The sequence below is a fragment of the Ambystoma mexicanum genome, chromosome 6p (genome assembly GCF_040938575.1).
Source record: "Ambystoma mexicanum isolate Mex_15411 chromosome 6p, UKY_AmexF1_1, whole genome shotgun sequence".
Classification (NCBI taxonomy): Eukaryota; Metazoa; Chordata; class Amphibia; order Caudata; family Ambystomatidae; genus Ambystoma; species Ambystoma mexicanum.
The window spans coordinates 1,388,565,565-1,388,581,826 of record NC_090935.1 but is presented as its reverse complement, the minus strand read 5'-3'; positions in this window follow the sequence as shown (position 1 = coordinate 1,388,581,826).

The following is a 16,262-nucleotide window of genomic DNA, read 5'->3' as shown; positions in this document are numbered from 1 at the left end:
ATTATAGAGGTCCTTATTGACCTTCTGCGCAATTGACCTTTATATTATTTTAGTTATTTTATGTATGTATTGGGTTGGTTTTGGATTATGAATAATATAAGGGGATTGAGTGAGGGGTTGCGTGGGGTTTTGGATTGGGTGGGGGATTTTGGTGGTTTCCCACCGCATATATGTCCTAATTGACCTTGTAAATTAGGTAAATTCTCCCGAGGTCAATTCTCCCGAGGTCAATTGTAAAAAGGTCAATTAGTATACAACCAACGCAAGTGGGTATGATGTTGACAGTAAGAGCTTGATTATAGACAACAAACCAACAGTGTTAGCTTTTCCAGTAATCTGTTCTGTGTTACAGTGTTTATACTACAGCATAGCAATCGAGTATGACACCATAAACACATCAATGATCCAATATGTTTCAGGTAATCACACGAGAACAGGATACCAGCGGCAGCCTCTTATATGTATTATTAAATACCGGCAGGATTTCTCTATGAACAATAATGACACTAACACCTATACTTGCCTGATTAAGCCTTCTGATGAAACACTCATCTTTGATGCAGCATTAATGACACCAAGAGACACCAACAAGACAGTATACAACATGTATTTCTCACGAGCCATGTTTTCACACATTCTTCATAAGCTACGAGTATATATGTTTCATTTGGTTTGGTCTAAACATAATATAAGCTTTAATTTAAGCTTTAATCTAATTTGGTTTTAATCTCTAGAGTGGCACTGCGAATAGTGCAAGTTGCAAGTATTAAAATGCACTTTTGGTAGCTATTTTTTTTTTTTTTTGTTATTTGTTTATTTATAAAATTTACACATATATAATCAATCAAACAATCAGAACAATAAATACTCAGCAAAAATACACAGAATAACAGAATATTATATATACATAACTTGCAATAAATCAGTAAATACCCAGAAAGTCATCCCACACCTTTCCGTACAACCTCAACTTCCCTTGCCTCCTGTAAACCACCCTTTCCATGGATGCAAGGGCAGACATGCCCTCCACCCAATCATCAAGAGAAGGCGCATTCCGCGATTTCCAGCCCCTGAGGACCAACTTTTTTCCCAGACAAGCTCCACGGAGTAAAAATTTTTTCCGTGACACAGAGAGATCATCCAGCAAATCTCCACCTCCCAAAATCATAGTCATAAAATCCAATTCAACATCCAATTTCAAAACACGCAGACAGGAACCACAAACATCATGCCAAAATCCCCGTACACGCACACATTCCCACAACAGATGTTCCAGACTTCCCTGTTCATTCCCACAACACCAGCATTCATCCGAGTCCATCAGCCCCCTCTTAAACATTCGCTCCGGGCTCCAAAACACTCTATTGAGGATCTTTATCTGTCTTGACCGTTCCACCATATCAATTGCACAGAGTTTAACATTCGCACACATATCCAACCACATCTCAGGCGAAATCACACACCCTAACCTCCTTCCCCATTCATCTCTCAAATTTGAATTGTCCTTATAAGCAGACACAATACAGTTATATATCCTGCTCGCAATGGAACAACCACCAGGCTCCCTCTCCATGAGATAGAGATTCACCATTGAACTTCCTAGCTCTGCCACATCACCGATACATCTTTTCAATTTCCTGAAGTCTTCAGTTCTGAAATTATCAATGTGAAACTTTGCTCGTAACTCATGTTCCCCAATCCACCCTCCATCCACCAGAACATCATCAATCCAAAGCACCCCGCCTAGAAACCAATCCGGCCAGAATAAAGACCTTCCCCCGATTGCAATCAATGGGTTCAACCAAATGGATGAGTGAATGGTCTTTGAAGCAACCGAGCCCAACAATTCATGAACCTGTCTCCACGTCTCTCTCAGAAAAACCGTCAAAGGCTGTTTATTACATGACTTATTTGTTGCCGTGAGAATAGCCCTTGGAGGGAGCGGACCCAACATACTTGCCTCAGCAATTACCCATTTATCAGGCAAATCCATCAAAAAAGGCACAATAAAATGACTTGAAAAGGCTAAATTATATGCCCTGAAGTTCGGTACACCCAGACCACCTTTTTCTACTGGCAACTGAAGTTTCCACAGTTTATGCCTAGGCGGCTTATTATCCCACAGGAATGACTGCAACAAACCATCAACTTTTTTCCAGTAATGTTGACCAATTTTCATCGGAAGCATACCTAGAACAAAATTAATCTTTGGAGCTGCATTCATTTTGATAGCGTTCACCTTGCCCCATAGGGACAAATGAAGCAAAGACCACCTCAGGATGCACATTTTCAAATCAGTACATACCTCATTCATGTTTACCACAACCATCTCATCCACCAGTGGGGTTAGCCATATACCCAAGTATTTCAGTTTCCTTTCACACCATTGAAACCCAATCCCAGTAATCAAGTTCTTGTCACAATATCCTGAAATTGGTAACGCCTCCGATTTAGACCAGTTAACCTTAAATCCAGCCACCGCATGAAATCTTTCCAAAACATTCAGCAAGGCCGGAAGGGACACTGTTAAATTTCGTAACAACAAAAGTAGGTCATCCGCATAAAACCACAACTTTTGGTCAGCACCATGAAAACTCAGACCCTGTATCCCCACATCACTCCTTAAGGCAATCGCCAATGGTTCCATGGCCAAAACAAATATCAGGGGGGATAAAGGACATCCCTGTCTCGTACCCCTCCGTAGCACAAAGGAGTCTGACAATTGCCCATTAGTTCTGACAGCGGCAGTCGGACAAGCATAAAGCAAGACGATCCATGAAATAAACTCCTCTCCCAAATTCATAGCACGTAATACTGAAAAAAGATAGTTCCAATCAACACGATCAAACGCTTTCTCCGCGTCCAAGGAAAGCACCGCAACATCATCATCTATATCCTGTGCATGTGTCATCAACAACAGTAAGTTCCTAATATTGCTAGATGTCCTCCGGCCATGAACAAAGCCCGATTGATTAGTGTGCACTAACTTCACAAGAAAATTTTGCAAACGAAAGGCCAATAGTTTTGCAAGAATCTTATTATCAGTATTAATCAAACTGATTGGACGGTAATTCGAAGTCAAACAACCATCTTTACCCTTTTTCAGAAAAAACGATATAATGGCATGACTAGTAGAAGCAGGAAGCAACCCTCCCACTCTGGATTCTATGAACATATCCTGCATAAGTTCTACCACTGAATCAGGTAAGATTTTATAAAATTCAGCAGGCAGACCATCCGGACCCGGAGACTTGCCCGAGTTCACTTTCCCAATCGCAGTTTTCAATTCATCCACAGTCAAAGCCTCACTTAGCATTGCATTCTCCAAATCATTCACTCTAGGTATCTCCAATCCATCAAAAAAGGAACCATTCAATCCATTGACACCCAGCTCACTTTGATAGAGCTTCATATAATACTCCCTAAAAGTCTCATTAATCAATTTCGGGTCACAAGTCACCTGACCATTCTCTCCATTAATAGAATTGATAGATCTTTCTGATTGCTGTTGTCTTAATCTATAGGCAAGCCAGCGATCGCACTTTTCACCATATTCAAAATACGTACATTTCAATTTAAACAAATCCTTCTCAGACCTTATTTTCAAAGTTTCATTCAATTCTCTCTGTAGTTCCCTCAATCTTCTCTTTTTTTCCATGTTCCCAGAGTCATTAATCATCTCCAGTGAAAGTTGCTTAATACTTTGTTCCAAATCCATACTTATGTCCACCATACATTTCTTCCTGCTACTGGACAAACCTAGAATTAAGCCCCGCATTGTACATTTAAATGCCTCCCATACTGTCCCAACAGACATACCATCCGTCCTGTTTTCCACAACAAAATGATCAGCCTCAGATCTGATTTTCTCCACAATCTTTTCATCACGAAGAATTGAGGTGTTCATTCTCCAACAAAACGATCTAGGAGTATCGAACTGCAAATCTACGTTCATAAACACTGGTGCATGGTCAGTGACAGCAATACAACCAATCTCACAGCTTTTCAAATTCAGGGTTGCTGAACCAGCCGAGAAAAACATATCTATACGAGAATGTGAGCCATGAGAACTAGAAAAAAATGTATATTCTCTCAAATCCCCATGAAGCAATCTCCAACAGTCTTCTAATGCAAATTCAGAAATAAGTGAGCTAAAGGAACAAAAAGTCGGGTCTCTTCTGATAGCAATATGTGGCCCACTGCGATCCTTGACATTATCAATAACCAAATTAAAGTCGCCTCCCATAATAACATTCTGACAAGCAAAATCCTGTAACATTTGAGCCACTGTCCCAAAAAATGTGCCATCGTCCACTGAAGGGGCATAAACATTGCAAAGAATATACTGTACTCCCCGAACTTCCACTAAGAGCACGATGACCCTAACCTCTTTATCAGTGCAAGATTTCAAGACCTTAATCGGGGAGTTCTTCCGAATCAAAATAGCAACCCCCCTACTCCTGGATGAATAGCACGAGACAAAAAATTCCCCAATCCAACCTTTGCGCAGCCAATTTGCATCCTCTAACAGTAAGTGAGTCTCTTGGAGGAAATGTACATCACTGTCCATATCCTTCAGACAATTAAAAATCATTTGCCTTTTGAGCGGATTATTTAGACCATTGATATTCCACGAAGAAACAGATAACTGATCATTCCTCTCCGACGGCATTGCAAGGAAAAAGAGAAGACAACAAAAGAAACTTTACTTATAAAAATCAAAAACCCACCCCCACCCCCGCTCGCAGAAATATGAGTCCAACGTCAACAATAACTAACAAACCCCAAGCCACCCCCGATACCCCTCCCAATCATATATAGATATCCCCAACCAGAAAACACCAAAGTTAAAAAGAGCCATATAGACTCTAAGGAACCTATCAGCAACACATAACCTAAATCACATTTAAAAAAAAATCCCAAACAACAGGTGAAAAAAAGGATTACCAGCCCCCACGTTAATAAAAAGCAAGAAAAGGAAGAAAAAATCTACGAAAACAGTAACCGAATAAATTGTAAAGCAAATTATAATGCACCTACACATGTAACTTAAAATCATGATACAATCCAGATTCCTATCAAAGACCAGCAATATAGCATATTAGAGATCCATCCCGCCGCTACAGTTTGAACTGCGAGCCATCAGTCACAATATCTGAACATGTCCTGGATGTAACTAATTAGACAGCAAAATGAGCCCATTTCTTATGGTCGGTTAGAATAACCAGTACCAGTTCTGATTGACTCCTTCAATACCAATCATTATGTTGCCATCCCATTCTGATGGTAAAGAATCAGCCACAACTACCCTTTACCAATCACTGCAGAGCAGCCCTGCAGAAGGATTCCTAACTCAAGGGTCATTGTACAAGTGTCAAAAAAAGAGAAGCTGGCACACAAATATAGTTGGTAATGTGTGCCCAATGTCTGTTGGCAACTATACTACAGCAGAACAACTAGTGTCACCGGCCTTGGGAGTGCATGGATGTAGTTGCCCCCACCCCCCCCCCATGGGCTGAACAGTGGTTATAAGGACTCCCATATGACGCTGTCACAATTTCTTTAATGCGTCCAATACCATGTTAGCAATGCATATGACAGAGTGTAAGAAATGCTAGTATCAATTTTAGTCCATATCAGAAGCGTGCCAGATCCTATGGCATTTTTAAAGGTCCACAAATTCGTCATTCCGTGCATGCATTTACCCACACTGGCCAGACCACATGAACGTGAAAGGGGGGGGCATGGGGTGTAAACAGGTGAAAGGGCAGTGGTACACATTCATAAAAACTCCACATAAGTATGAGTATGTCTACAAATGACATAAGTCTACTGCACAGAATAAAAATCGTCTGCTGTAGCCCCGTATCCGCTGCAAAACCCCCGATCAGCAGCAAGGCACAGGACCACAGTACAGACCACCAGTATATATCCCAATGTCACCTTGAGGGCTTTTTGCCATAGAATCAGGAACACACACCGGACACTCCGAAGTACTTACTGCAACAGTGTACATATGTGCATTCCACAAAAAGAGACGATCCTTCCCCAAGTCACTGTGTTTGCCTTAAGTTTGACAGGAGAGCATTGATTCCCACCCGCATCTCCCACTGCACCTACAATTCGTGCATCAATCCATGTTACAAAGCGGTGCGACTGCACTGGTGTGCCCCATGACCTTGGGAAACACACTCTCCTGAGCGCCTGTGTGTCTGCGTGATCCGTAAGCTCCAATGCCATGGTGGGGGAGCGGCACCAGAGACCCAGCAGCCCCTCAATCCTCACAGCAGATGTGGAAAGTAGCCCCGTGCTGGGTAAGGCTTGAAGGGAGTCGTGCAAGTCACATTTGGCCGGGGTGACTACTCCCATGGCAGATGTGGTAGCTGAGACAGCTACTCCTGTGGCTGCAGAGACCGCTCTGAGAAGCGCAGCAGAGCCAGCCCCCCTCATGGCGCACTTGGCTGGTTTCCCCGTAGCCTTCCCCCCAGTGAAGGGAGCCCGAGAGCAGGCGTTTTCAGGACAGACGTAGCAGCTACATGAGACCGGTGTATCTGGGAAGGATATACAGAGTGCAGGGGCTGTCTGCGCAGACACCGCAGCCCCACAGGGAAGAGGGACAGTGAATGTTGTTGGGGCAAGTAAGAATGAGGTCTCTGTTATAAAGGCTGCCCTTCGTGGGGCAAGTCATCCTCATGCAGCACACATCATGAAGTCAAGGCAGACCATCACCGCCACCTCCGGAGACACATACCTTCGAAATTCGTCTGCATTCGGCTGATAAATCATCCTGCCGAGGTCAGCCAACCCCGACTCAAGCGAACCGCAGCACAGCCATCCGCCGGTGGGAGGAGGAGAGCCGGAACATGAAACGCGACTTCTCCGACACCCTTCCCTGATACGTGACACGATGCGTAATGAATGGGAGTGATACGCGTCGCACGGCATCAACGTGTCATAATGCGGGTCCTTTTCTTTACCTTCTTTTCTCTTTTGAACGATACGAATCTTCGTGAATGAACGAACAGGCACCATCGAACGTAGTAGCGAATTCAAAGCCTGCAACTGAAATCAACATCCGGCGCCATTTTCTTGCATGCAATCCAATGTAAAAAAAAAAACTTAAATTTAAAAACATACATGTCAAAAAAAAAAAAAAAAAAAAAAAAAAGGGGGACATCAATGTCAAATCAATCAGCAATCGTGGCAGAGTTATCCCTAAGAGCCTCCAGCCAAGACAAAGCTTCTTTTGGGTCAGAAGTTATTTTCTCACCCTCCGGCAACATCAAAGTCAATGCATTATATTTGTTCAAAAAGGACTTCACCTTCAGGGATTTTGCCAAGTCTTTCACCCCCTTAAAGCTCTTTCTAACCACCATGACTTCTTTAGGGTAATCTGGAAATAGAAATATAGGTTTTTCTCTGTAATATGCAGATCCTTTTGATCTTGCAGCAAGTAGCAGACCTTCCTTCTTCCTGGCCAAAACAAAAACCACATTATGTGTCTAGGCCTAGACCCCGGCTGTTTACCAATCCTATAAATATGATCAATATCCTCTTCCTTAATCGACAGCAGGCCAAAGCAATCCTTGAAGATCCCGGTAACTACTGAAATCAGGGACTCAGCTCCAGGGTCTTCCTCCACTCCAACCAGTCTGACATTTCTCTCTCAGAGTTTAAAGTCCATTTCCAGTCTTCGGTCTTTTTCAACATGAAGGTCCTTCTTCAAATTGTTATAGGCCCTGTAGCTCCCTGCCATCTCCGAGGTCATTGAGAGTGATTTTCTTTCCAACTCCTCCACTCTGCCATCCAAATGACACACCTTAGAGTTCAATTCAGCCAAGGTAGTTTTAACCTCAACCATATCCAGGGACACCTGCTTCAGGAGTTTATAGATGTCATGGCTGCTAGGATTATCCTCTCCCATCTCCATCAATTGTTTCTGTTTCTTGGAAGTAGGGTTTTCTGGTTCATGAATTTTCTTTTTAGAATTCATTATCAATCATGAAATAGCTTCAGGGAGGGGATCAGGAGCTGCAGGTTCAAGCTGCTGTCACCTTGGCCAACATTCCGGTAGCTATTTGACATTGTTCTAACTAGCTTGAGATGGCCATCGTCTTCACATGCCCTTAAGTGTTCCCATGACAACCTCCCCAACACGTTTAACAACACAGTAGCAAAGCGGGCGCACTTTCGGTGTCTCAGTATACAGTTACCAGTTGCTAGGAGGTAAGAGAACAACGCTGCACGATAGCTGTGCAGCAGTATAGAATGACACCAGTGTTCTGATCCCTATTTTTTGTTTGCAGCGCACAGTTTGCGCTTATAGCAAACAGGATTTTGTTTTCACAAATTCACGTTTGAAATACACAGGTAAGACACACCATTAATACATTTGCATACTGGCATCTAGCAAAATTAAAAGCGACAATTAGGATTTACTGCCTACATCTATATTCTTATCTACCTGTTTTAGATTACTCATTGGCACATATACAGGTTAGTACTTATGTGGAATATTGTACCAATGCGTTCCTTATAAAGAAGCAACTTTGCTAATTTAGGTCACCATTTCTTCTTTACCCCATACTCCTGACACTATACGTGGCAACATGAAACCATGTATGCACATGTTTAATTTACTTTATATGAATGGGAAATGACTGCTCCTGCATGTATATACAACATTAGGGCAATAATGAATTGGTTTTAGGCATATCATACTGACTGATACTATTGGATTTTGACAATGTGGGATGGCGAACTGGTGGTAACTATGAACTGGCCCTATGCATATTTCTTTGACCGTTAATTAATGGAATTTGGCAATATGGTATTGATTACCTGTGTATACGCGATTGATGACTTCAATGAACATTTTGCATTATGTTATGAATATTTACTATATTTAAATATATAAGTTATATAAATTATATACATTTAAGTTATAAAACTTAACGTATACACATGTGTAATTGCTGGCGTTCTCACGAATGGTGGGGCATTATAAAACTTGATAATTGGTTGTAAAAGGTACTGACCAGCATGAACTGACCCTGAGGAAGGATAGGAATCCGAAATGCATAGGCCATGTGTAGCTCATCTGGTGCATCTGCCTAAACAGTGATTCTAAACTGTGGAATTCTAATGTGAAAATAAACAAGAATACTTTGAAAAACCACCCAAAATGGAGATAATTTCTTCTGAGAAATTCATCCGAAAGATTATACAAAGCGAATTATACCACATCCGTGGTATTTGGGAGTGCAGCCCACACCGCTGGCTTCACAGCCTAGGTTCCTTTTTTGCCTGTGATTCAGATTTTTCCCACTGCCAAGGTTGTTTCTCATGCATAACAACGAGAGGTGTATGGGACCATGCCGGTGTGTTTTGTCCCCAACCAAAGCTCGGAAGGTGTCTTATAGACATAGTGATCACAAAAGAGGGACTCCACACTACACCGGGAACTGAAATGGAGTAGAAAACTAATGACAAACCATGGAGTGTCCCCGTGTTTTTACTTGATTCCAACTAGACAACACACAACAATTAACAAAGTTCAATATAGATTAATTTGGAAAAAATGCAAAAACAGGATTTTAAAGTAAATAAAGCCAATCCAGCTCAATAATGTACATATAGACAACTTTGATTTGATGCTGCATAAATATTAGTTGGTTTGATTTGATACAACAGTACAACAGTATAATTTATCAGCCTCTTTTCCTTTTCTCTTTTTTTCTGCACTAAAGCTTTCCAAGTAATATCTGTACAGTATCAAATCAAACCAACTAATATTTGTGCAGGAATCAAAGTTGTCTATCTATCACCAGAGTTTGAAATAAGTTGTTGTAATTTAGTTAGGGACAGTTATTTACTTTTGAAAAAGTTTTACAGACATATACAGTCTGGTATCATTTATGTTACAATATATGTACTTTATTGAGCCGGATTGGCTTAATTTACTTTAAAATTCTTCTACGATATTTTTACATTTTTGTGTGTTGTCTATTTGGAATTAACCAGCTCAGTTTAACTGTTTGTATATTAACACAGCAGCTATATCTGTTTTTTTCAACATTTTCTTTCTTATGAAATTTATTTAGTGATTGCTGTCTTTTATATTTCACTTGCACTATTGAAATATTATTAAAAGGGTATATGAATTTGGTCTTGATTTGTCTACTCTGTCATACATTTGACTGTTAATAACCATACATTGTACAAACAGAACATGATCAGTACTATATGTTCTTCTAAATTATGTGATTAATTCATTTCAGCAACTAGCTTAGTAACTGCTGGTAGCTTTTAAATCATTTCACCAATCAAGTAAAAACACGGGAACACTCCATGGTTTGTCTTATAGACAGAAGCATGTGTGAATGTATTCGCACTGCTGGAATGTTCTCCACCTACTATGAGATTCATGACGTCGCAAAATATGCAGTGGATCCATAGAAAAAGCATTTATTTGACCCCCAGTGGCAATGCCATTTTCTTTTACACTGTGCAGGAAGTGTTGACCAGAATTCGGTAAAAATTTAAGGAGGAGAAGCAATCAGAAACATATATAAGGAGAAAAAGAAATGAGGTTGCAAAATATGCCGTGGTTCCATAAAAATGGTATTTATTTGACCACCATTGGCAATGCCATTTTCTTTTACACTGTGCAGGAAGTGTTGACCAGAATTTGGTAAAAATGTAAGGAAGAGAAGCAATCAGAAAGATATGTAAAGAGAAAAAAAGGTGCAAGCACGTAAAAAAAACACAAAAGAAATAAAAAAATATATATATTTTCAGAGCCACCACTACAGACCCAATGCCCTACCCTGTTTCAAATTACTTCCCCCCTCCCCTTCCTAGCAAGCTAACGCTGATGAATCTGCTGTAGTTTCAGGATTACACGTGCCAAATCCGGCCCTTTTCAGGATGGCAGGCATGCAAATGGGACTGTGGAGGCTAGCACATTGCTCAATAGGTTTTGTGGTTGTGGAGTGTACGCAAAAACTGTGGTGGAAGGTCTATTTGTACGGAGACCTGCAGAAAGCTATGGTTGAAGTGTGCACGGTAAGGGGAAGGCATTCTGTTTGTATGCTTGCACTGTATTTACTTGATGTACGTTGTTAAGAAACATTGAATGCTGCTTTTCTGTGACATTTTTACGAATTTTGTAGGAGATAGGTAAGTATGGAACAAAATTTGTAGCATTGTCGGAAGGCAATGACACAGTTATTGTTTGGATATTAGAATGGTTAATATGGGTAAATGAAAACATTGAAAGCATATTCCATTGCAGTGGCACTAGATGGTAGGTGATGGGAGAAAGAACAGTACGTCTTATAAGTACGTTGTGGACGTTCAGTGGCAGACAGCCTGCTCAGAGGCACTTGTAAAAATAGTGTACAGAAAATGTTTCTACCTGTACTTTGCGATGATGGGTGGCCATGTGGATGAATGTGGATGCAGAAATCTTGGGATAGTTTTACACAACTTTCGACTGCATGTGCTTTCAAATCACACGGCACTTGGACTCTGTTTGTGTAATGGTACATATGAAGTGGTGACAGTATTACATGCTGACATCTTTGATGTGATTGATGGATGTGTGTGTGATTATTTAACAGTACCCAATGAGGTAGTGCTGGACAAAACATAGTGGACCGGGAAGAAGGACTGGTCCTACTTTACTGGGGCACGGACCTCGCGGTCCTTGGTGAAGCACACGTGCCACAGTCTTCGCCACAGTCTTCGCTTCTCACCATGCGGGCCAACGGAAATGGGACTGTGGGGATTATACAATCAGGTACTGAGGGTGTGGTTCACAGGAAGAGGCGGTAATACTATTTTTCATTACTGTGCATAGTGAAGAGGGCTGACATGGAATAACGCATTGTATTGATTTTGAGTGAGACCTTTGTGATAGATCTGCACAAGTATGCCCATGAAAGGCATGTTGGTGGTGATTTCGGATTGGGAAGTGAACACATTGTGGTGTGCTGTCAATGTCCGCAGTTTTGTGTTATTCTTGAACTTTGCAGACAAGTGGCCAGTTTTGCTACAGTGCACGTTGTTGTCGTGCATTATGGTGGCATGCATTTGGGTTACATGATCACGTGTGTTCCATCAACTGAAGAGGTTGCTGAAGGCAGCGAAGAGGCTTTTTCACACTGCCCAGGCGGTTTTCTCTGCCATAACACCAAGAACAGTATGGGACTATCCTAATGTATGCTGTGCCCAGCCAGAGGCTGGAGGGGGTTTTATCAATAGAAGCATGTTTGATTTTTTTGTCCACTCGTGGGATGTTCTTCTGCAACCATGACAGCATCCATTCTCAAAATGTGGTGTGTTTCCATGCAAATGGCATTTGTTTGTCCAGCATTGGTGATGCTCTTTTGTTTTCCCATATACAGGAGGCATTGAAAAGTTTATTGTAAGAAAGTGAGGAGGCAAAGAAAATAGAAAAACATATAAAAACCGAAAATAAAGGTGTTTATCTAGAAGCATCTAAAAAAACTTTTATAAAGGCTCTTTTCAGAGCCACCGCTGAAGACAAAATCCCATACCTTAGTTGCAATTCATTCCCCCATGCCCGCACACAGCATGAAAGCCACATCCGGTCCTTTTGAGGATGGCGGGCATCGAAATGGGACTGTGCAGGCTAAGGAATTGCACAAAAACATTTCTGGGTGTAGTATGTATGCAGAGGAATGTTGTTCAGAACTGATAGTGTTACAAGGAGAGCTCTTCACTGTGATTGGTGGACGCAAGTGTGACTATGTACCAGTACCGAATGAGGGGTTGCTGGAACGAAGATAGTGGAAAGGGAAGAAAGGCTGTTACTGCTTTACTAGGGCATGGCCCTCGCGGTACTTCGGAAAGCGCATGTGCCATATACTTCCGTTGTGAGCATGCTGCCCGTAGGAATGGGATAGTGGGGATTATCCGTACTGAGGGTGTGCTTCACAGGAAGGGGTGTTAATACTTCTCTCCATTACTGTCCATAGTGAGCAGGGCTGATATGGTTTCCATTACTTGCAAAGGTAATGTAGCATAGCAAAATTGTTCCAAACTCAGTTACAGCTCAAAGCTATGTGGGCTGTTACTCTATTCTGAAAAGCTACAAACAGAATGCAGAGCAGGTCTGCGATGTGACCTTTTGTGGGGCTGCTGCAGAGACCTTGCAACCAGCAAAGAGGCCTACATCGTTCAACCAATTACATACATGTGCGATGGCACATTGTGCGGAGTTTGTAAGCATGCAATTTCCCAATAACACCTTGTAGATTGCAGAACATTGCACGTTCCCACTGGTCGAGGGTCCGCATTGTGTCCACACCGTAAGGGCCCACGCACAGCATGGGCGCAGTCCCATGGTGATGTGGTGCATGTTCTCCATTGGGATGGCTGTTCACAGATTGCTTTTTGGGTGGAATATTTTGTGCGCATATGCATAAGTGTCCAATGCACACCATTGGGATCTCTGCAGTAATAAGTAGTGCGACACACGTGCACTGACCATTTTGGGACATGCTGTGTGTTTGTAGGGTATAGCAGGTAGGACGTTTATGTGTACAGCTACGAGTACTTGTGCATTCACCACACATGGTAGTCGCCTGTGCAGGGACCGTCGAATTGGCGCAGTACGCACATATATTGGTGTTTATAACAATGCATTGGTTAATGAACAGTTTATGTCATCACTGTTCTTCAAATGATCTTGGATACTTTTCTGGCAACATTAACATGTCAATCCCTTGTGCAGGCTTTTTGTGAGAACTAAATATACATGTGATGTCATCAATAACATTTGTGATGTCATCTTTGATGTCATGGATGTTAGTCCTTGCAGTGCCCAGTTGTAGCGCGAGTTATGGTTGCTTAGCTCACCATAACTGGCGAATTTCTGGGGGTTTTCAGTTTTACCAGTAACCATAACATCCCTGTAACAATGTATTTCCATTGAATTTCATAGGTTTTTACTAGTGCAACTTAACCATAACGTCCCTTTAACAAGGTTTTTTCACTGATATTAATATATTACACATCCTGCAGTAGTTAGTTAAATTGCTCAACTCATAGGAAGAGCACTTTTTGGGCGGCTTATAACTTTGCTCCCCCTGGACGAATCCTTACCAAACTTTGCAAAAAGGTATATGGACGTCTATGATTCTTTTTGTTACATTTTTGTAAATTTTTTCTCCATAGACACAATAGAAAAAACATTTTGCTCATGCCTACAACCTAAACCGCTGGACGGATTTTCACCAAATTTGTGGCAGGAGCAATGGCTTGGTCCCGAAAGTGTGCTTTCTTATATTTGGTGTAAATCCGTCCAGTCGTTTTCTTTAAAATGGGCTAAAAGCAGGTAAAACGAAATAGTGATATCTGGGTTCAGGATGCGCCCACTGATTGTATGGTGAAAAGCGTGAAGTGCGTCAGATTTTTGGAAACGCCCACCATGTTGGGTTCATGGACAGCCAACCCCTGTCCTCTGACATCGAGCTAAAACATATTAAAAAACACAGCATTACACTTGTCAAACATATCAAACAATCTCTGGGGTGGGGAGGGGTGATGAGGATGGGATGTGATATCGCCGTAAGAAGCCAAAAAACTGATGTTTTTCATCCGTGAAGTCCGCAAACAGTCCGGATGTTCGAGTAAAGTCCATTGATGTTCGCAAACACTTCAGATGTTCGGGTAGAACTATGCCTATTTCTGCAATACAGGATTGGTGACAATCAGTTTTTGGATGGCTTATAACTTTGGCGCCAATTGAACTGCATTACATTTTGGAATTCTATTCTACACCTGATTCTGAATGGTTTTAGTTTGGTGGGATTCTGTCAAGAGGGGGCAAAACTAGAGGGGGGGTGTCCCAAAATAGTGTAAAAGCTTATAAATTTGGTGCCATTTGACGAATCTACATAAAAGTTTGCAAACACATTTGAGATCTAGATATACATGTTTTTGTAAAGTTTGGTGGAATTTTGTCAAGAGGGTGCTAAATCAGAGTGGGGTCTCAACATTTTTTTAATGGCTTATAACTTTGTTGCCCTTTGACGAATGTGGACAAAAGTTTCCAGAAGGTTTATAGACCAAACCATGAACGTTTTTCTAAGGTCTGACTGGATTTGTCAAGTGGGGGCTAAGTTATATGACTATTGTATGTACATACATTTTGACAAGTTTGAAAAAATAAAACATGGGCAGATTTCCAGCAAACTCATGTAAGGAGCATTGGCAAGGACCTTAAAGCAAATGTGTCCGTGTTTTATTTTTTGACAAGTGTCATAATGTAGGTACAAAAAATAGTGATATTCTTTTGGTGATTGAGGTATAGCATGTGGCCATGGGCAGTGGCCAGATGGTCCGGGTTATGGCATGCCATGACCCGGACAATCTGGCTACTGGCCATGACCACAAGGGGCAATATATGGGGTTAAAGTGGCCATATCTACCTGGCACAGGCTATGTGGTAAAGTTATTCGATAGTGGGATAGGTTTGAAAGGCAAAACAAATTGTATCTTGTGGTAATATGGTCATAGGGTTCTCTCTTTGCCTTCTGCAGGCTGCCATGGAAAAGGAAGAGGGGCTCTGTACACTGCCCTGCCTTCCCTTTCCATGGTGGCCATCTTGGAAAAGGATTTTCCTTCCTACAGCGGGACGCCCCGGGTTACCGCTTTGGGTAATGTTAAACATGAATTAACTAGCTAACAATTCAAGACTTACTACACATTTGTGCTAGTACAAACAATACATATGGAGACCCACAATGCATTCACATCAGAGGCACATACAGGGAAACTAAAGTAAGGAATAAAGAAACAGCGTCTTCAGTAAATGTTAATAACATTAAAGTTTATCTTCATGTATACAAATGAATTAGAATACACTAACTGCTATCTAATTGCAACAATAATACCACCACTTCCAAATCAAAAACCATACACCTATTAAATTCCTCCTATTGAAATCAACCAAAGAAATATATTGTACCGTAACATAGAACGTTTTTTTTTTTAATCCAGCATGGATATTTTACCCACAGACCCAATGATTCAATGAACAATCACAGGAACTGAGCAAATTGCACAGTACAGTGGTTTGAACAATAGTACTTCTAAAGTACTAACTATGAGGGTCGACAAAATACAGAAATGTCTACTATGCAATGAAATAACTCATTATAAACTACCTACACTAACATGTGATATTTTCTTTTATCACAGAGATTGAAAAAGAATGTCTGCTCCAATTA